This window comes from Ascaphus truei, chromosome 10, assembly GCF_040206685.1.
Source record: "Ascaphus truei isolate aAscTru1 chromosome 10, aAscTru1.hap1, whole genome shotgun sequence".
In the NCBI taxonomy this organism is placed as follows: Eukaryota; Metazoa; Chordata; class Amphibia; order Anura; family Ascaphidae; genus Ascaphus; species Ascaphus truei.
This window is the reverse complement of record NC_134492.1, coordinates 34,675,375-34,696,378: the sequence shown is the minus strand read 5'-3', so window position 1 is coordinate 34,696,378 and position 21,004 is coordinate 34,675,375. Positions and strand designations below refer to the sequence as shown.

Here is a 21,004-nt window from a genome sequence, read left to right as displayed (position 1 = left end):
TAATCTCTAGGTCCCCTCCCCCACTCCCTTTGGGAACATGACCACTTCCCATGTATGCAGTATACATTAAGTGGCCATTAACCCCTTCAATGTCAGTGCGGCCACCTACACCCTTATAAGGAGAACATACAAGTACTTTTATTTATTGAACGGTTTCAGATAAATAAAATGATAAAAGGCAGGCGACTCTTCCTTATGTCTACAGATAGTGTGGTAGTTCACTTCTGTTAAAAAAGATGTACAGTCCTGTATATAATACAGTATAACGGCAATAAAACCCGCATTCAGCAGAAATGCATCATTTTTATTATTATTTTTTGCAAAAAAAGAAAAAACAGGGTTTTTCATACCATATAATCCTACAAATACTGTATGGCTTAACAACGGATATCCTTTCAAGGGAATAAGATGGATATCACTTGTGAATCCGGTCACATTAACAGTAAATTAAATACTTCAGAGGCCTATTAGTACCACAGTATACAAATATGTGCCTCACCTTATAGAACAGCAAGAACTCCCATTACAAAAATAAAGACTAATAAGTGGCCTTTCAGGTTCAGTGGCTGACGGCCTTCCTCAAAATTAAAAAAATATACTGTATTTCAGAGATCGGATATTGATAAAAGCTACTGTACTTTTGGTACTCCTTTAGCTAATGCACATTTAAACACACATAACTGTACCTCAGAAAAAAACAATCAACAATCCAATTTGCTTTGCAAGCCCATGATACCCACTGTTCTTACCAAACATTCCGGTGTAACGCCCGCAACAAGCAAGTTCCAGTTCTATTTCCATTAAAACCGCTGTCCCAACTGCTGTTTTTTTTGTTTTTCCCTTTAATATGGGCATCGATACAATTCACACAATAAGTAATTAGCTAAGTTGCCGATCAGCGAAGATTTGGCTCAGGGGTTCACTAAATGGCGGTCAGTGCAGCAGAAGAGGACTCAAGATGCAAAGTTCTGTCGGGAAGATCATGCGACCAGGCAGTCACTAGATACAAATGAGCTCATGCACTGCTAGAGAGAGGACAGGGCCCAAAAGGGGTTGAGTCTGTTTCAGAAGAGGAAGGAGATATGACTTTGTAAATGGTTGCTATAGAAACAAAAATGCGTGTTACATTATAATACATTAAAAATGTCATTCAGAGTTGTTTTTTAAAAAAAGCGCTACAAGTATTTTGTCATAGTAGAGAACTGATTTATTAAAAAAAATAAAAGTGTAGGATTTTGCTTGGTCTGCAGCTTTAACGCAGGTCTGGACATTTCCGGCAGAGGTTTTCGTGGTATACAGTCAATCATATTCACAAAAACAGTGTGAACATGGCCATCGCCAGCCTGTGTGAAACAAACAGAACAATGGGTTACTCAATACAAGCAATTAAACCTCCAATATTACCAAATGAATTTAAAAACAAAAAAAAAGTGAGAAGGCGATTGCCTTTAAAAGATACTAAAACTTACAATATTTTTCATTTACTTAAACACTGATTTTGTGGTTCTTCTGTTTTTGTGAATAGGAAAAGTGTGCAGAAGAGAGTCATGTACTCGGTGTACACACAAGCACAGAACATAACGCACCACGATAGTATCAGCATTCCGCATCTGACCAGTATTGCCCATACATATTACACGGTCATGTTAATAGGGGGTAGGGGGGATAGTGCATAAAGAACTTGTTTGGCGACAGTAGAGTCCATCCCTTTGGCGCTGTGGATATGCTGTAGTGCAGCAAAATGATCTGCTGCTTTACCTTCATTTTGGGCCAGCTTATCTTCCGTACCACTCTCTAATCCCCACATCATCTTCCCACATCGCTGCCTCTAAGCACATCGCTATCGCTGCCTCTAAGCACATCGCTGCCTCTAAGCACATCGCTGCCTCTAAGGACATCGCTATCGCTGCCTCTAACAATATCGCTGCCTCTAAGCACATCGCTATCGCTGCCTCTAAGCACATCGCTGCCTCTAAGGACATCGCTATCGCTGCCTCTAAGCACATCGCTATCGCTGCCTCTAAGCACATCGCTATCGCTGCCTCTAAGCACATCGCTATCGCTGCCTCTAAGCACATCGCTATCGCTGCCTCTAAGCACATCGCTGCCTTTAAGCACACCGCTATCGCTGCCTCTAAGCACATCGCTGCCTCTAAGCACATCGCTGCCTTTAAGCACATCGCTGCCTCTAAGCACATCGCTGCCTCTAAGCACATCGCTATCGCTGCCTCTAAGCACATCGCTATCGCTGCCTCTAAGCACATCGCTATCGCTGCCTCTAAGCACATCGCTATCGCTGCCTCTAAGCACATCGCTATCGCTGCCTCTAAGCACATCGCTATCGCTGCCTCTAAGCACATCGCTATCGCTGCCTCTAAGCCCATCGCTATCGCTGCCTCTAAGCACATCGCTATCGCTGCCTCTAAGCACATCGCTATCGCTGCCTCTAAGCACATCGCTGCCTCTAAGCACATCGCTATCGCTGCCTCAAAGCACATTGCTGCCTCTAAGCACCTTGCTATCGCTGCCTCTAAGCACATCGCTATCGCTGCCTCTAAGCACATCGCTGCCTCTAAGCACATCGCTATCGCTGCCTCTAAGCACATCGCTATCGCTAAGCACATCGCTGCATCGTTACATATCATGGAGCTCACTTTTACACAATAGTACAGCAGACCATATTGGGGCCTATTCACCTTGTTTGTAATAAGACTACTGTGTTATTCAGGGTGCAGAATGGCATATGCCCCAGATGTTATTTTTCCACCCCCTCTCCTCTATTCGTATAGGTCAATCCAGGTTGGGGGAGGTTCGCTTGGAATGAATGTACGGTGAACAACACACAGCCAGCGGATGCGGCTAGCGTGGCTATAACCACTGCTGGACTTTTGAAGAAAATTTGGAAGTATTCAGATAATTGTGAGAACTGTGCAGCAACATTGCTCATAAATTAGGCTACATCTTCCATTGGTTTCATAAAATGTATTTGTATGTCCTTCTGACTGTGAATGTGAAAAGCTTTGTCCTTATACAGGACATACAGGACCCCTATAAGCTCATATTGAACCCCCAAAATAAGTGGTTATTTTGGGGGTTCAATATGAGCTTATAGGGGTCCTGTATGTTTTGCAATTCTTGGACAGCTGGTCCTAGCTGATTTGGAGGGTGGCTCCTCCTTCCCTAGTTTGAAGCTCACCCCCTCCCACTTTTAAATGGTTAAAGCTCACTCCTTTGCACCTTTCACACCCATGGGAACTTGCTTGCAGTTTGATTGCGACAAATCTAATACAGAGTGCTTTTCCTGGTATTATACAGGTTAATAAGAGCTTCAATCAGACTTAGAACTATGCAACTAATTTTGACAGATTTATTATAAATCATTCTTCCTGGTAATGTACAGGTTATTAAGAATCTATTTTAGTGTTAGGATCCTTGAGATGTGGTCTGCCTTGGAGGGGCTCAAGGGCTTACAACACTTTGGCCAAAGAGTTAAACTAAAAGACCATTTTATTCAAAAGATATATATATATATATATATATATATATATATATATATATATATATATATATATATATATATATATATATATATATATATATATATATATTTAGGCACTGTACCGTGTATAAGTGTCTTTGGATGTGGCACTGAGCTCTGTCTGTGTTTCATGTTCTGTCTCTGGTTTTAAATATCCTTATACAGGACACCTGCATTTCTGTACAGTAACTTTAGTATGGTGAGTAAATGTACATCAGTACTGTACACAGGATTGACACTAGTATGTCCATGTACCCAAAATATGACCTACAGTCACACACCAGGCCGGAGGAATATTGCAAACAGGAACGGTTTATTACTACACACTTTGCAGTAACACAGCTATGCAGCAGTCGTCTGCCGGATACCGTCTCCTTAGATCAGTCTCCTTAGATCAGCTCTCACGGAAGATGGTCCCTGGACCGTCGCTACAGGCCAAGGGCACTCGCAGTTGTCCTTGCTCTTCCCCACCTCCCTAGCAGAGGCAGAGGTATAGTCACTCTACTCCTCCCCGCAGGGAAGAGCACATGGGTAAGCCCCAATCTCAGGCTTCCAGTTGTGTGACCTGCCTTCTTCAGAGGGAAGGAACAATCTCCTTTTTAGGTCGGTGTCTACCTTTAAGTACAGCCAGAAGGCGGTCACCGCGTTGTCAAAGCTACAACAGGATGTACCACCCCCTGCTGTCACTCAAATGCAGCACCAAAGGTGAAGGGGAAAACCCCATGATCACTACTGACAAGGCTTGCTTGTACCAGGACTTACTGCCAGGAGAAGGGCAGATTAGTAGTCAGGGGTGACCCTTCTACACATGTATTGTGGAAAACGCTTAAATCTGTGCAGTTCAAATAATGATACTTTGTGCTCTGGACAGTTACTATGTAATGCTCACTGATCTGTGTGTACTGTAAAGTATATTGATGCACTGTATATTTGGAACATTAACTATTACTACCGTATATATTTTCTTCTTTTGCAGAAGTTACAAACAGCAGATGGAACCATCTTTTTACATTGATCAAACATTACTTACATATACATATATACATAGCTCAACCCCGTTATAACGTGAATCTGCTTATAACGCGATGTAAGCGTGGCTCCCAATTTTCGTATTTATGAATACTTTACAACACGATTATTGGCGTCTTAAATACTTTATTGTACAATGCATATAATTGTACATTATTTCTAAGCGATCCGCTTATAACGCAATGTGATTCTTTGGACCCCAAGCACAGCGTTATAAGGGGGTTGAGCTGTATATAGTCCCATCCTCAACCATAATTTCTTGTTTCAACATGTGTTTTGTCAGCAGACGTAATAGTACAGTATGTTACTCACATATTAAGTATTGCAGTACAGAACGTTAGTCGCTTGCAATCTTCCAATTATCCTGCATCTTGCTATGCTAATGTACAGTATGTTTGTATGTACAGTACACATGACCTAAAGTGTTATATACAGTAGAGTGCATCATAACATCACCTTTTAAAAATGCTCTGCAGGGTATTCCTGTCCCACAATGTTCCTCTCATACTGTTCTCCCGACATGGCTGTATATAACCTTGGCCCGGTTCTTTACATTACGTTTTATTGTATTGCCTGTTTCCCTGCACAGGTGCAGCTCCTGCTGAAGGATCTTTATACAGGTGCGGCCAAACCAAGTGTCTCCGGGCCTGGGGGAAGCTGTGGAAACATGGACTGGGATTAATGCTGTGGGGGTCCTAACAAGAAGCGTGGACCCCCCTGTTGCGATGTCGTGGCCGGCACTGTTTCCGGAGCCATGGCTATTAGCTTTTTCAGCCGCCGCTCAGGAGACAGAGTCTGGCTACACCTGTAGTTAAAGTTATATGACTTTATTACCTTAGTTAATGAAGATCTCCACAGTCCTGTGTTTTGTCTTGTACAAAAACGAGGGGAGGTGGTGGGGATAAGGCAGGGGTGGCCAACTCCAGTCCTCAAGGGCCACCAACAGTTCAGGTTTTTTAAGATATCCCTGCTTCAGCACAGGTGAGCCACCTGTGCTGAAGCAGGGATATCCCCAATACCTGTCCTGTTGGTTGCCGTTGAGGACTGGAGTGGGCCACTCCTAGGATAAGATGTGAGGGGTCTACTCTGTATCATGTTAATGCAATGGTGCTTAGCCCTCTTTTTTTTTCCCCTTTGTTCGCACCAACACCCCACTCACTGACTCAACATTTAGCGCTAGTCGCCTGCTGTCATTAACTCTGAGGTCTCTAATGAATACTGATTAGTTGGTGACACATACTATAGCCCTATCCCCTCCCCCACACAAACACAATAGCAAGCCAAGTTAATCTTTCCCAGATATTTAACATACTGTACTCACTTCTTTATTTCGGTATTTAGCCGTATTACATGAATTACAGTATAATAATGTTTTCATGTCCACAATGAACAGCAGCAGAAATGTTTTTTAAACCGCCCTGGCCTTTTTGGTTAGGTGTGCACTGGCACAGCTCACATGCACTGTTTAGTACAGAGCACTGGGCACAAGCACTCACTGTTTAGTACAGAGCACTGGGCACAAGCACTCACTGTTTAGTACAGAGCACTGGGCACAAGCACTCACTGTTTAATACAGAGCACTGGGCACAAGCACTCACTGTTTAATACAGAGCACTGGGCACAAGCACTCACTGTTTAATACAGAGCACTGGGCACAAGCACTCACTGTTTAGTACAGAGCACTGGGCACAAGCACTCACTGTTTAGTACAGAGCACTGGGCACAAGCACTCACTGTTTAGTACAGAGCACTGGGCACAAGCACTCACTGTTTAGTACAGAGCACTGGGCACAAGCACTCACTGTTTAGTACAGAGCACTGTGCACAAGCACTCACTGTTTAATACAGAGCACTGGGCACAAGCACTCACTGTTTAGTACAGAGCACTGGGCACAAGCACTCACTGTTTAATACAGAGCACTGGGCACAAGCACTCACTGTTTAGTACAGAGCACTGGGCACAAGCACTCACTGTTTAATACAGAGCACTGGGCACAAGCACTCACTGTTTAATACAGAGCACTGGGCACAAGCACTCACTGTTTAATACAGAGCACTGGGCACAAGCACTCACTGTTTAATACAGAGCACTGGGCACAAGCACTCACTGTTTAGTACAGAGCACTGGGCACAAGCACTCACTGTTTAGTACGGAGCACTGGGCACAAGCACTCACTGTTTTGTACAGAGCACTGGGCACAAGCACTCACTGTTTAGTACAGAGCACTGGGCACAAGCACTCACTGTTTAATACAGAGCACTGGGCACAAGCACTCACTGTTTAGTACAGAGCACTGGGCACAAGCACTCACTGTTTAATACAGAGCACTGGGCACAAGCACTCACTGTTTAATACAGAGCACTGGGCACAAGCACTCACTGTTTAATACAGAGCACTGGGCACAAGCACTCACTGTTTAATACAGAGCACTGGGCACAAGCACTCACTGTTTAGTACGGAGCACTGGGCACAAGCACTCACTGTTTTGTACAGAGCACTGGGCACAAGCACTCACTGTTTTGTACAGAGCACTGGGCACAAGCACTCACTGTTTAGTACAGAGCACTGGGCACAAGCACTCACTGTTTAATACAGAGCACTGGGCACAAGCACTCACTGTTTAGTACAGAGCACTGGGCACAAGCACTCACTGTTTAATACAGAGCACTGGGCACAAGCACTCACTGTTTAATACAGAGCACTGGGCACAAGCACTCACTGTTTAGTACGGAGCACTGGGCACAAGCACTCACTGTTTAATACAGAGCACTGGGCACAAGCACTCACTGTTTAGTACGGAGCACTGGGCACAAGCACTCACTGTTTAATACAGAGCACTGGGCACAAGCACTCACTGTTTAATACAGAGCACTGGGCACAAGCACTCACTGTTTAGTACAGAGCACTGGGCACAAGCACTCACTGTTTAGTACAGAGCACTGGGCACAAGCACTCACTGTTTAATACAGAGCACTGGGCACAAGCACTCACTGTTTAGTACGGAGCACTGGGCACAAGCACTCACTGTTTAGTACGGAGCACTGGGCACAAGCACTCACTGTTTAGTACGGAGCACTGGGCACAAGCACTCACTGTTTAGTACAGAGCACTGGGCACAAGCACTCACTGTTTAGTACAGAGCACTGGGCACAAGCACTCACTGTTTAGTACAGAGCACTGGGCACAAGCACTCACTGTTTAGTACAGAGCACTGGGCACAAGCACTCACTGTTTAGTACAGAGCACTGGGCACAAGCACTCACTGTTTAGTACAGAGCACTGGGCACAAGCACTCACTGTTTAGTACAGAGCACTGGGCACAAGCACTCACTGTTTAGTACAGAGCACTGGGCACAAGCACTCACTGTTTAGTACAGAGCACTGGGCACAAGCACTCACTGTTTAATACAGAGCACTGGGCACAAGCACTCACTGTTTAGTACGGAGCACTGGGCACAAGCACTCACTGTTTAGTACGGAGCACTGGGCACAAGCACTCACTGTTTAGTACAGAGCACTGGGCACAAGCACTCACTGTTTAGTACAGAGCACTGGGCACAAGCACTCACTGTTTAGTACAGAGCACTGGGCACAAGCACTCACTGTTTAGTACGGAGCACTGGGCACAAGCACTCACTGTTTAATACAGAGCACTGGGCACAAGCACTCACTGTTTAATACAGAGCACTGGGCACAAGCACTCACTGTTTAGTACAGAGCACTGGGCACAAGCACTCACTGTTTAGTACAGAGCACTGGGCACAAGCACTCACTGTTTAATACAGAGCACTGGGCACAAGCACTCACTGTTTAGTACGGAGCACTGGGCACAAGCACTCACTGTTTAATACAGAGCACTGGGCACAAGCACTCACTGTTTAGTACGGAGCACTGGGCACAAGCACTCACTGTTTAGTACAGAGCACTGGGCACAAGCACTCACTGTTTAGTACAGAGCACTGGGCACAAGCACTCACTGTTTAGTACAGAGCACTGGGCACAAGCACTCACTGTTTAATACAGAGCACTGGGCACAAGCACTCACTGTTTAGTACGGAGCACTGGGCACAAGCACTCACTGTTTAGTACAGAGCACTGGGCACAAGCACTCACTGTTTAGTACAGAGCACTGGGCACAAGCACTCACTGTTTAGTACAGAGCACTGGGCACAAGCACTCACTGTTTAATACAGAGCACTGGGCACAAGCACTCACTGTTTAGTACAGAGCACTGGGCACAAGCACTCACTGTTTAGTACGGAGCACTGGGCACAAGCACTCACTGTTTAGTACAGAGCACTGGGCACAAGCACTCACTGTTTAATACAGAGCACTGGGCACAAGCACTCACTGTTTAGTACAGAGCACTGGGCACAAGCACTCACTGTTTAATACAGAGCACTGGGCACAAGCACTCACTGTTTTGTACAGAGCACTGGGCACAAGCACTCACTGTTTAGTACAGAGCACTGGGCACAAGCACTCACTGTTTAGTACAGAGCACTGGGCACAAGCACTCACTGTTTAGTACGGAGCACTGGGCACAAGCACTCACTGTTTAGTACGGAGCACTGGGCACAAGCACTCACTGTTTAGTACGGAGCACTGGGCACAAGCACTCACTGTTTAGTACGGAGCACTGGGCACAAGCACTCACTGTTTAGTACAGAGCACTGGGCACAAGCACTCACTGTTTAGTACGGAGCACTGGGCACAAGCACTCACTGTTTAGTACGGAGCACTGGGCACAAGCACTCACTGTTTAGTACAGAGCACTGGGCACAAGCACTCACTGTTTAGTACAGAGCACTGGGCACAAGCACTCACTGTTTAGTACAGAGCACTGGGCACAAGCACTCACTGTTTAATACAGAGCACTGGGCACAAGCACTCACTGTTTAGTACGGAGCACTGGGCACAAGCACTCACTGTTTAGTACAGAGCACTGGGCACAAGCACTCACTGTTTAGTACGGAGCACTGGGCACAAGCACTCACTGTTTAGTACAGAGCACTGGGCACAAGCACTCACTGTTTAGTACAGAGCACTGGGCACAAGCACTCACTGTTTAGTACAGAGCACTGGGCACAAGCACTCACTGTTTAATACAGAGCACTGGGCACAAGCACTCACTGTTTTGTACAGAGCACTGGGCACAAGCACTCACTGTTTAGTACAGAGCACTGGGCACAAGCACTCACTGTTTTGTACAGAGCACTGGGCACAAGCACTCACTGTTTAGTACAGAGCACTGGGCACAAGCACTCACTGTTTAATACAGAGCACTGGGCACAAGCACTCACTGTTTAGTACGGAGCACTGGGCACAAGCACTCACTGTTTTGTACAGAGCACTGGGCACAAGCACTCACTGTTTAGTACAGAGCACTGGGCACAAGCACTCACTGTTTTGTACGGAGCACTGGGCACAAGCACTCACTGTTTAATACAGAGCACTGGGCACAAGCACTCACTGTTTAGTACGGAGCACTGGGCACAAGCACTCACTGTTTAGTACGGAGCACTGGGCACAAGCACTCACTGTTTAATACAGAGCACTGGGCACAAGCACTCACTGTTTAATACAGAGCACTGGGCACAAGCACTCACTGTTTAGTACAGAGCACTGGGCACAAGCACTCACTGTTTAGTACGGAGCACTGGGCACAAGCACTCACTGTTTAGTACAGAGCACTGGGCACAAGCACTCACTGTTTAGTACAGAGCACTGGGCACAAGCACTCACTGTTTAGTACAGAGCACTGGGCACAAGCACTCACTGTTTAGTACAGAGCACTGGGCACAAGCACTCACTGTTTAGTACAGAGCACTGGGCACAAGCACTCACTGTTTAGTACAGAGCACTGGGCACAAGCACTCACTGTTTTGTACAGAGCACTGGGCACAAGCACTCACTGTTTAGTACAGAGCACTGGGCACAAGCACTCACTGTTTAGTACGGAGCACTGGGCACAAGCACTCACTGTTTTGTACAGAGCACTGGGCACAAGCACTCACTGTTTAGTACAGAGCACTGGGCACAAGCACTCACTGTTTTGTACGGAGCACTGGGCACAAGCACTCACTGTTTTGTACGGAGCACTGGGCACAAGCACTCACTGTTTAGTACAGAGCACTGGGCACAAGCACTCACTGTTTTGTACAGAGCACTGGGCACAAGCACTCACTGTTTAGTACAGAGCACTGGGCACAAGCACTCACTGTTTAGTACAGAGCACTGGGCACAAGCACTCACTGTTTAGTACGGAGCACTGGGCACAAGCACTCACTGTTTAGTACAGAGCACTGGGCACAAGCACTCACTGTTTAGTACAGAGCACTGGGCACAAGCACTCACTGTTTTGTACGGAGCACTGGGCACAAGCACTCACTGTTTTGTACGGAGCACTGGGCACAAGCACTCACTGTTTTGTACAGAGCACTGGGCACAAGCACTCACTGTTTAGTACAGAGCACTGGGCACAAGCACTCACTGTTTAGTACAGAGCACTGGGCACAAGCACTCACTGTTTAGTACAGAGCACTGGGCACAAGCACTCACTGTTTTGTACAGAGCACTGGGCACAAGCACTCACTGTTTAGTACAGAGCACTGGGCACAAGCACTCACTGTTTTGTACAGAGCACTGGGCACAAGCACTCACTGTTTAGTACAGAGCACTGGGCACAAGCACTCACTGTTTTGTACGGAGCACTGGGCACAAGCACTCACTGTTTTGTACGGAGCACTGGGCACAAGCACTCACTGTTTTGTATTTGGTTTACAGTCACCGTCTCTCAACGAAAAGAAAGACTGTGGAATGGAGTAAGCCTCTGTGCCGAAAGCCATATTCCTGGACTTTTTCGTCTGGTCCTCTGGCCTGAGAATCCAGGAAGACAGTGTGGGAATCCTACGGGGAGAAGCCACCACAGTACTGACCCTGGGGATCTTCTGGGCCTTGTGGCTGAAGACCAAAAGGGACTGAAATGGACCGAGTCTGACTTCGGGAAGACGGTCTTAAGGAACAAGCACCTAAATCACGGAGACTTTGTGATTCAAGCACAGAGGAGCACTCCACTCGGGACTCTTATAATACAAATCTGTCTGTGAGGAGCTTTATTGGCTATGCACGTCTTTAACAAAGGCTATGCTGAACAGCTGTGTTACATAGCAAGCATAAGCTTACATGTTAGAGTGGATAAGAAGTAAAAGGTGACAATGTGAGCTCATTTGTATGCCATTTCCCAGAATTCCTGGCTGCAGTGGAAACACTGTATGCTAAGAGATAATGGGGAACAGCAGTTGCAGACCTGTCAGACCCGTTAATGTGCTCACAAGCGATATTTTTATTTGCTGAACAAATATGATGTCATTGTCAAACACCTATTAATCTGCAACAAAGACCTAGCCCAACCTTTCACTAATTGTTTTTCTAACAAAAGACTTTGTTAAATCTTTAATAAAGGCAAACTAATTAAAAAAAAACAACGATAAACCTGTTAGACAACGAGATATAGCAGAAGGATATAAACCCAACTTATACTTATGTAGTAAAATGAAAAATCAACAGACCAAAATCACAGTCAAGCGCCAGCACCAGCATATTTAATAGAAGAAATTACCAATCCAACCTAAGAGCAATAGTACGATTTTAAAGTACCTTGTCGCTATTGCTTGACGAACTCAAAACTCCAGTTTATCTATATCACTTCCCATGGTGAGATGGTGTGGGCATCTTGCCGGAAACAAATCTGCGGATGGAGCCAGTTATCAAAACACACTGATCTTAACCCGTGAAAGAGAATCAGTAATTACATGTTTAGAACCAGATACATACTTTGCTTCAGAATTAATGTTATGACTTAAACAAACCATTACAAAACAAGGCAAAAAAAAAAAAAAGTACAGCTGGCAATGAATTTGCAGGAAACTAATTAATTGCCAATACCACCCCCATGTTATCTAATCTAAAAACGACACGCTGATTCTCTAACAAATTTCCCCAAAGTTCAAACACTACAATTAAGAACTAAAATGTTGGAACAAATACCTGACAACCCATAATTCCGGCAATTGCTCAGCACAGCAACGGCTTTGGGGAAAAAGTGCAAATACCTAATTCACCAGAAGCATCCTTAAATAACTCCATGTCCGAACTGCACACTCAATCACCAAGCCACATAGTGCTGCCATTATATCTACCTAAAAAAAAGTTTTCTAAACGCTTATTAGATCCGCTCAGAGAAACTGAAAGACGAATTGAGTTTAATGACACCCTAATTCCACTGGGGAATCATTAAACAACCATAGAGCCATATCTCTATGGTCCCAAGTGCATGGAGGGCACACTACCATCTTTTGTCGAAATTGTTCATCTTGTAACCACTAAGATGTGCCTCCAAAAGTCTTATCGCTCTATATAATATCTAAATATTTGTAAAGTGCTAAATATTGTTTAGGTTCCCATTCACCAGTTACATTTGCAAGTATCACAAAACCTTGAAACCAATTACCAGATGTTTTTGCTGGCTGTTTTCTTATAAATAGCATCATATTTTGACCCAAAAGGTTTATTAAACTGGATGACTGTTCTTTCACCTCAGACTGTAAAGATTAAATATTTATAAATTCTCCTCTCCAAATGTTTTCCTCAACAGTAATTGGCAAATGCATACGAAGAGGAATAGAAACGCAAACATAAGAATCCCAAACTTTAGAAAACTCTCTAGTGGATACTATTGGCTCTTGTGCTATGGTCCCTGAAGGTGAAACTCCTAACGAACTCCAAACTGAAGCTACATCTCCCTGCAACATGCCATTCTGCCTCTCCCTTCCCCTGCTGACACTGCTACCAAATGGGAGGGAGATGTTAGGGAGAAGCAGTGAGAGGCATGAATTATAATAATGATATATACAAATAATAATTAGTGTGACGGGTTAGATTGCTAGACTTAATCAGAGACAAGCCAATTTATCTGACTTGTCTCGGTCAATTACCCTAGACTATTTCCTCGATTTGTGTTTAGTTACCTGGGACTGGATAATATCAAGAAATTGGTTTCTTCAGGGGACTCCTGACAGGACAGTGAAACGCGTAGAGTGTCGCTAGCAATTGCATCTCACAGTTGACCGGAACCCTGGACCCTGCTGACGTCCCTTCCGGTATCGCCGAAACGCATCCGTGAGACGCACGCCACAGCAGGAAACAGAGCACAGGGGAAGCACAGAATCAATCTATCCTGCAGCCGAGATCCAGTAGTGAGATCTAAATGCCTGTATAATTCTTTTATCATGTGAGTGTAATACATCTTACCTTTTCCACATAAATGTTTGCATACAGTCTGCACTATGTCCGGTTTTCCTTTAATTTTATAAGGTACCCGTGGGCAAACAGAAGTTTATATCCATATCATCACAACTAAAGATACCCTTACGTGCAAGTATTCCATCTCACACTTGTGAGTATTTTATTCGGAGATTTTAAGAAGACATTTCCACTGTTATCACAACAATACTACACCATTAGATTATTTTTTCTATTTCCACATGTTTTGCGCTTCCCAACAATCAACAATTCATCTACTTCATATGGGATTGTGAGAGAAATCCCTCCACCGGGTCACAGCAGCAATCAGCATATGTGTTTGTATATCATATTGTTGTCTCCACACTATTGCACTGATTTTTGTTGCACAAAGCTAACTAGAGCGCCACTGTTGATATATTCACTTTTTCACCTTGTGATGGATGCCTCAAACAATATATACATTTATGGGGATATTTTTAGACCTCGGAGTAATTTTGCGCGCCTTTTCTGTTCAGTCATTAAAAATTCAGATGTAAGAACATTACACATTCTTACTAATTTGGGGCCTCTTTTGCCAAATTTGTATGTAAAGCCATATATACAGTATCTGGTATGATTGTACTCAAAAAACCAAGGGTAATACCATTTTGTAAACAGGAGAGAGATATGGGGGATGGAAAGAGATGTGGGGAAGGAGAGAGATGGGGGAAGGAAATAGGGGTGGAGGAGGAGAGAGGAGAAGACCTACCTGCTGCCTTGTAGGACTAATCGGGCCTCTTAGAGGCCTGTAAAAGAGGCCTGCAGGAGGGTGTCCATGGAGGTGCCTGTCAGGGGAGCCTGCCATCCACCGGCCTACAGCACCCTGCCTCAGTCAGGCACATGATAGATGTCCTCCTTGCAAGCCCCCTCTGCGGATCAGGACACATGTTAGTGTTGCTGGAAGGGGGCCAGGGCACAGAGTTCACCCTGTCGGTGGCCCAGAGTGGGACATGTAGAGCATTGTGTTGCTGGTGTAAGGGTTCCAGTCCTGGGTTTGGCTGGAACTTACCCTTACATAGCTATAGAGGTTCCAGGCAAATCTCTCCCTGAACAGCAATTGGAATCACCTGTTTGCCTTGATGCTGCTTTCGGTGCAGCTCTACCCCTCTTGGCTATTTACGGTCAGCCCTTCCACCAGGAAAGGGCCGAGCATAATTCTTGTATCCCTTGGTGACTTTCATTCCTGTAACCTGTGCTTGTCACAAGCACCTCAGCTTGGCCTTCTTGTGCTGAAGCCCCTCTGCTGAAGCTTCCTGTTTCCTGAAGCCTCCTCCATCAATAGGCCGTTCCTGTGCTGAAACCTCTCTGCTTCCTGAAATCTACACCTTCGTGGTGTTAAAGCTTCTATGCCGAAACTCCTACACTGAAGCCTTTCCTGATGCCGACCCCAGCCTGTGACCTCGATCATCGCTCCTGTGCCATCTGCTTTGACCCCAGCCTGGATATCGTTTATGCTGCTCTCTCCAACCCCGACCCGGCTACCCACGACATCGGAATCCGCAATCAGGACCCGGCTTCGCGGCTTCAGGTCTGTTTCTCTATCCCCATCTCAGACCTGCGGTCCGGTCCTGGTTTGTGGCGAGCTCGTCCATTACAGCTGACTCCTCTCTTAGCAAAATGGTTAAAGTATCAGTAAAACATCTGAAGCTAATTGAGTCAAATGTTTTCTGATTGGTTTTTTAATCAACAGATTACTTTCTTTCTAAAGCTATTCCTCCAACGTGAATTCAAATCGCAATGGGCTTAGTATCAACATTGTGTGGCAAGTCAAAACTGACGTAAGTCGATCCCTTCTTAGGCCTCGTTCAGGGTGCCAGCTGCAGGACTCGGAGGGAGGGCGGGAGGGAGGCAGTGCTGCAGTTTGCTGGGCGATCTGTGTTTATCCCCCAGCAGACTTTTCAGCGTTGGGGAGGGGGCGGGGTTACACACAGCAGGGTAAGTATCCAAGTTGCAGTTATGAAATCATTCTGAAGAATGATTTCATTGGCTGCCTAGGTCCCTGTGACGCTGCTGCAGCTCCAAAAAACGAAATTTTCGTTTATTGAAACTGTAGTCAGCTTCAACTCCTGGCTTCGGAGACAGGGCGGTTGCTACCCTGACAACCAGTATTCAAATTGAATACTTTGTTTCTCACGGCAGCACGCACGGCAGCACGCCCTCCCTCCGAAGCCAGCACCTTGAACGAGGCCTTAACTGTTAGTATACTAGGTACGTCATTGGGACACACTAAGGGTCCTTATAACGTACCAGGTACATCATGGGCACTTGTGTTCTAGAGGGCAGATCGAGCTGCCCGCTCGGTCAGACCCCTCTGCGTTTCCGTCCTCCGAAGCCTGCTCATATCATGTGATATCACCTGGAGTGAACACATGATGCAAAAGTGCCCTTGGTCCAGTGTCACCCTGGTATCGCCTGACCACCAGCATTGTAAGGCCTCGTCCATGGTGACGGAGCACTTGCGAGCGCACCCACGTTGCGCGATGAGTTACATTATATGAGAACATCTATGCTGCAAGTGCGCGTCGGGAGGAGCTATGCTTGGAGAGACAAAAAAAATGTCTTGGTTGCGCGGTGGCAGGGTCATGTGAGCGGTTCGCCCAACGAGGGCGAACCAGCTCCGTGACGTCACAGCCACACCCAGCGCCACGCCCCCCAGTCGCGTCTGCCTGCAGGACATAAAATCTCTCCAGCTACAGGCAAGCGTGACGCCACGGGAAGACTCGTGCGCACGCAGGCAGCATGAACGAGGCCTAAAGGTTAAAGTAAACCAAATACACACTTTTGTTTGCAGGAAACACCCTAGTGGATGACCCATGGGTGGTGCCACCCGCTGATGAAGAAAAAAAAAAAGGATTTCCATTAAAAAGCCGAAGATAAAAATATGACTATAAAACAGACAGGTAATACACGTTCTACTATAACACTCATAAAGAGCAGATTTCTAAATGTCAATCCTTTTAATAACAGGTTTGTGAAGCCAAACCTGACTGATTCAGCCGCTTCCCATCTATGGAGAGAGTTTGTTCTAAAATAATTAGCAGGCAAACCTAAAGACCGAACACAATACTTACAAACGTTAACAGATTCGGACTTGTGTAATTGACTACTACGGGTGTGACTAAGTAAATATGTGATCACAGATATGACTGCTGTTACGGGGAATAGGTTTTCTGTGGGGGTTTTTTTTTTCACTGTTGTGGTTTCACCTATACCCACATAGTATTATTTACCTGCGCCTAATCAGTCACAGTCACACCTGTAGTAGTCAATTACTGCACTGATTAAACATATACTACAGCTGGTATATCCCAACGCATTGTAGTATATGAGTACTCGCACCTTAGATACTTTATAAAATCAATAGAAGTAGTAGGCAAGCTATGCGTGAAGGAATAATAGTTTACTAGCACCTATACTGCTTTTGGCAGCACTGAAAGACTTTCTATACTCACTTGGCACTGAATTCTTGTGATTTGGCTACCCTATCAGGTGACTTAGCCTGCATTCTTTCCCCTCCACCTGCCATTTTTTTTTTGTTGCATTATCTTAATCTATCACAATAAGGGGGAGGGGAGAAAGTGTAAGGGGAGAAGGGAGAGGGGGAGAGTGTAAGGGGAGAGAAAGAGGGAGAGAGCGTAAGGAGGGAGGAGAGAGGGGAGTGCGAAAGGGAGAAAGAGAGGGGAGTGCAAAAAGGGGAAAGAGAGAGTGGAGGGCAAAAGGGGGCAGAGAGAAAGGCTAGTGCAAAAGGGAGGAAGCGAGATGGACGAGGGGGGGAGAGATGGACGGGGGGAGAGAGATGGACGAGGGAGGGGAGAGAGGGAGAGATGGATGGGGGAGGGAGAGATGAACCAGGGGGAGGGGGAGATAAACCGAAGGGAGGGGGGGAGGGAGAGATGGACAGGGGAGGAGGGAGGGATAACAAGTAACACACACCCAACTACAATACGCTTTACTGAAATATCAAGATAGGTACGAATCAATAGCTGCAAACCCTATTTTGTGCTGTATATAAAAAAATCTATGATTTACAGATGACATTGTAAGTGTCACCACAAGTCTAGAAGACCGTAACAAATCAAAGAACTGGCTAAAGTAAAAGGTAGACCTCCACATGAATCTCAGCAAGACCAAAGTGATGTTCAACAAATGTGTCAACTCTACTTACTTTTAAGGTCTTGCTGAATTACTGACCAACTTAATTCGGGACACAGGACATTCCCCACAAATTCAGGATTGTCCTACTAAATTCTATGGAGAAAATAGGGTAGCCCCTGTTCTCTTAGCTACCTACTAAATTCTAGCCAGTTAGCAACTAAAAGCACCACAGTCCTAGACTTAGCGCCAGTAGAACCCCTGCCAATTAATACTGCCGTGAAGTACAGTGTTCTCTCAATGGCAAGAGCCTATACTAGATGCCTGGGATGAACAGAAAATAATATCAACTAAAGCTGATATCTCCTTGAGTTAAGACGGGACAGCTATGCTTTTAGAGAACTGGTTTAAATAAACCATTATGACATTCTTGGGACATCACTGCTCTTTATCAACATTTTGGTTGAGACTCCAGAGAGCACCACAACACTTTGCAGCCGTGTGGCTTCTGCTCAAAAAAAAATGTGTTAATGCAATGAGTCTTTTTTTTTAAATTTTTTTTTTTAATGGCGTCATTAATTACATTTTTTTTGGCAAAAAAGACTTTCAGGCGTTATCACGCTTACCTTCAATGTGTTTAAATACTGAAAAAGCTAGCTTCAACAATACAAGGTTTCCAATATCTACATCATGGTTATTGTTACGGGGGACTCCTGGAGCAGGTAGGATCTCGGGGGCCGGAACAGCGGGGAGCAGGCAAGGGGAGTTTGGGTCACGGGCTGAGATCGGTGGCAGATGCTAGCAGGAACGTCAGGGTCACACGCAGAGGTCGGAGGCAGGCAGGAACATTGGGGTCACAAGCAGGGTTCGGCAACAGGAGAGCAGGAGCAGAACAGAGGAGCAGGGACTGAGATAATGGAGCAGGGACTTAGACTAGGTAACAGGGACTGAGAGCAGGGAACAAACAGGTACAAGCCAGATTACCAGCAAGGGCCTTTAATAAAGGTTCAGGACTCCAAACACAGAACAGGAACAGAAGCATGGTCATAAGGAGTTTGACACTAAACAAAGGCAAGGGGAAACAGGAAACGATAAGGACAAAGGACAGCAGCAACAAGAGACAGACAGAAAGACTGAGGAACCCCAGAGCAGACAGAAAGTAGCAGCTCACCCGGTGGACAGAGAAAGGAACTATGGATGGGAGCAGGGTATCTAGGAGACCCTGACAGTTATCAACATTTTTTTTAGCAGGAGCACCCCATAAAGATTTTTTTTAAATCTCAGGGCACCCCGGCTAATCAGACCTCACTGATCCTCTCTTCGCTCACATACATATATATATATATATACACACACACACACACAGCTACAGGCACCCCCTACGGAGGTATGTCTCGAAGCAGGGGGTCCCCAGAACTGAATGGTGTCAAGCTCCGGAGATCGCCTGCTCCAATTCTGTGTTACAAAATGAAATAAATAAAAAATAAATAAAAAATGGCATTAACTGCTCCTTTAATTTCCTTAAAAAACAAACAAAACAATCCGGGTTAATGGGGAAAAAAAACTGAATGACTTTCGCTTTGGTGTTTATCGGTGCACTCTCTTTTGAATTTTTCTCTCTTACCTTGGGTTGCCTTTGTCTCCTACTTGATGCCGAGCGGCTACAAGAGGTGGAAGGGAGTGGGAAACGATGCTTAATTTCAGGTTATCTGGAAGTGCAGGATGATCAATGGCTGGTGTTGTTTTTGGGTAAAACCTAAAAACAGAATCTCTATCATTTTGTATTTGATCATTTTCTAAATGGAAGTTCAAAGGCTTCGTTTTGAAATTTTGCAATAACAAGTATGATGAAATTTAAGAGAAGGTAAAGGCCCTCTATAGCCGGATCCATGAGTATTTATTACACGTTTAAGAACATTTTTAAATATAAGGCACAGAAATGTTTAATAATCATATATTTACGTATTTGGACACCTTTTGAGTCTATGAAAGGGAGACCATTGATGCTAAAAAACGAGTTCCACTAAACAGACCTGTGTATATACTGTATGTTGACAAGTGGCTGATCCCTTAACCCAGGGGCGGGCAACTCCAGTCCTCGAGAACCACCAACAGGTCTGGTTTTCAGGATGTCTGCTACAGCACAGGTGGCTCTATCTGTGGTCTGTCATAGTGACAGAGCCACTGATCGATCCACCTGTGCTGAAGCAGGGCTATCCTGAAAACCTGACCTGTTGGTGGCCCTTGTGGACTGGATTTGGCCCTCCCTGGGTTTATCCCTTTCCGTGCAGTCATTGCCCCCCCTTCCAAAAACTCAAAGAGTCACATTTTATGAACACAGCAACTATTGTTATTATGCAAACATGAAGGTGAGCAAATAATACAGATAATTGATATTATGTTCTGTTATCTGAACACCTGTGGCAACAGCACGTATTTTTTACTATGCATACTTAAAGCAGCAAAACATGTGATTTTTAATAAATCAGTTCTGTAGTATTAGACAGTGACCGGTTATTCGTTTTTTTAATTCAACAATGCTATTTTTAATTACATAGTTACATAGTTACATAGTAGATGAGGTTGAAAAAAGACATAGGTCCATCAAGTTCAACCTATGCTAAATTTAGACAACAGATACTTTATCCTATATCTATACTTACTTATTGATCCAGAGGAAGGCAAACAAAAAAACCCATTAAGGGCAAAAATTAATTCCTTCCTTACTCCAAGAATTGGCAAATCGGATTAATCCCTGGATCAACATCCTTCCCATATATACTTATTTGGTATATCCCTGTATACCTTTCCCATCTAAAAAGATGTCCAACCTTCTTTTTTTTTAACAAATCTATTGTATCTGCCATCACAGTCTCCATGGGTAATGAATTCCACATTTTAACTGCCATTACTGCAAAGAACCCTTTCCTTTGTTGCTGGTGAAATTTCCTTTCCTCCAACCTTAAGGGATGGCCCCGAGTCCTTAGTACTGCCTGTGG

The 21,004-nt window shown here is 45.0% G+C and overlaps 1 protein-coding gene across 10 annotated transcripts in view; it reads right to left on the bottom strand.

Moving 5' to 3' along the window:
• Positions 1–1,200: 1,200 nt before the first annotated feature.
• CEP350 (centrosomal protein 350) overlaps positions 1,201–21,004 on the bottom strand; it is a 63,434-nt gene continuing 43,630 nt past the window's right edge. For 5 of the 10 annotated variants that reach the window (XR_012804086.1, XR_012804084.1, XR_012804085.1 and 2 more), the window contains 5 exons: positions 19,630–19,761; positions 13,598–14,782; positions 12,228–12,318; positions 5,024–5,224; positions 1,201–1,343 (listed from right to left, as the gene is read on the bottom strand). The gene's annotated coding sequence lies outside the window, so the exon portion shown is untranslated. The remainder of the gene's footprint in view (positions 1,344–5,023; positions 5,225–12,227; positions 12,319–13,597; positions 14,783–19,629; positions 19,762–21,004) is intronic. The other 5 variants (XR_012804088.1, XR_012804087.1, XR_012804089.1 and 2 more) reach the window with 5 other exon arrangements.